This window comes from Vombatus ursinus, unplaced genomic scaffold, assembly GCF_900497805.2.
Source record: "Vombatus ursinus unplaced genomic scaffold, bare-nosed wombat genome assembly UNPS02012901.1, whole genome shotgun sequence".
NCBI classification, from domain to species: domain Eukaryota; kingdom Metazoa; phylum Chordata; class Mammalia; order Diprotodontia; family Vombatidae; genus Vombatus; species Vombatus ursinus.
The window spans coordinates 1,947,434-1,949,468 of NW_020952679.1; the positions used below are offsets into that span (position 1 = coordinate 1,947,434).

General features: G+C 59.2%; 1 pseudogene; it reads left to right on the forward strand.

The window, feature by feature from the left end:
• The window catches only part of LOC114040270, a 33,825-nt pseudogene extending 32,036 nt beyond the window's left edge, over positions 1–1,789 (forward strand).
• Positions 1,790–2,035: the final 246 nt, after the last annotated feature.

The window sequence follows — 2,035 nt, forward strand, 5'->3', positions numbered from 1 at the left end:
AGAGAGAGAGAGAGAGAGAGAGAGAGAGAGAGAGAGAGAGAGAGAGATTTTATTCTAGAGTTGTGAATGAGATGGATCAAAGTAGAAGAAAAAATATTGGGTAGACTTCTGGCTGCATTACCATCGGGGTCTCAACCCAAGAAAAAAATCAGTGTTTATAGAACGAGAGAAGAGCAGCTTTTCTCATTCCATGAGTCAGTGAGGTAGGACACAAAGTGCACACACTTGGGAGTCTGATGACCCAGGCTGCATTACTGACTGTTTTATTGGATGCATCTGGGTAGGTCACTTAGGCGCACTGAGACTCAGTTACCTTTTAAAATGAATATGGTGGCAGCCGCCTCGGAGACCTCAGAGCCCGGGGATAGGCTGCGGGGGTTTGGCGGCGGGAGGAGGCGCTGGCTCACGTGGGGCCGTGGGCATGGGCACCTTTGCTGGCAGTGGACTCGCGGGCAGGGCCGGGAGAGAACCTGGCCAACAGCCGCGGAACCAGAGACAGATAACGGCTCCGGCCTCAATGGCAGCCACCCGAGCCTGGGCCCTGAGAGGGGGCCTGGCCTGGGCCCGCCTGGGCCTCGGGGTTGGCGGGATCCGCCGCCCGAAGGCATCAGGGAGATTCCTCATCCCCGGATGAAGAACCCCAGTTCCCCGGTGCCTCTGCCGAGTTCGTGGATTGGCTCGACTTCATTAGACCCGACGTCCTTTCTGGCATCCCCGTCTACCCGGAGATGGATGGCCAGGGACAGACCATCAGTGCCAGCGGGGACCCCCCATCCCGGCTGCCGCAGGAGGTGGCCCTCAAGCTGTGCAGAAGCATGGCCCTTCTCAGCACCGCGGCCCAACTCCTGCACAAGCGTCAGAGGCAGGGCCGGATCTCCTTCTACGTGACCGACTGTGGGGAGGAGGGCACCCACGAGGGCAGTGCAGCCGCCCTGGATGACTCTAACCTGGTGCTTGCGCAGCACCGGGAGGCGGGGGTGCTGATGTACCGAGGCTACCCCCTGGAGCTGTTCACGTCCCAGTGCTAAGGCACCTCGAGCGACCCCAGCAAGGGGCGCCAGATGCCCATCTGCTATGGCTGCAAGGAAAGGAGCTTGGTCACCATCTCCTCCCCCGTGGCCATGCAGATCCATCCCGCGGTTGGAGCAGCCTACGCAGCCAAGAGGGCCACTACCATCCAAGCGGAGATCTGCTACTTTGGGCCGGGGCGAGTCAGAGAGGGCAATGCCCATGCTGGCTTCAACTTTGCTGCCACCTTGGAGTGCCCCATCATCTTCTTCTGCTGTAACGATGGCTATGCTGTCTCCACCCCCACCTTGGAGAAGTATCGGGTGACCGCAGCTCGGCCAGAGGCGCTGGCTACGGCATCATGTCCATCCAGGTGGACAGCAAGGACGTGTTTGCAGTGTGCAATGCCACCAGAGAAGGCCAGCGGCAGGCGGTGGTCGAGAACCAGCCTTTCCTCACTGAGGCCATGACCTGCAGTCGGGCAACACAGCAGGAGTGACGGCAGCTCGGCTTATCCTTCTGTGAAGGATGTGAATTACTGGAAAAGCAAGACCACCCCATCTCCTGGCTGGGCCATCACATCCTGAGCCAAGGGCGATGGAAGGAGGAGCAGGAGAGGGCCTGGTGGAGGCAGTCCAGAAAACAGGTGATAGAGGCCCCAGCTTGGCCTCATCTTCTCAGACGTGCCAAGATACACCAGTCCAGCTCCAGAAACAGCAGGAAGGCTTGACACCCGCAGTCCTGTGGCAAGCACGACCCACTGGACCATTTTGAGCAGTGAGAGGGCCAGGACCCAGAGCCAGGCATGCAGTGAGGGTCTGACCCCAGCTGGGCCTCGATTTCCTCCCTCCTGCTGTAAGTAAAGTTTGGAGAAGCTGACCATCCCAGAGTTGCTGAGGAGAGAGGAGGTGGGGGATGGAGGTGAAGCAGAAGCTGTCCCTGTCTGTCTGAACCCTCCAGACAGACAGACAGAACTCCCCCCACCATTAGCACAACTTAGAAACTCTTCCCTCTTCCCCCGTGATCA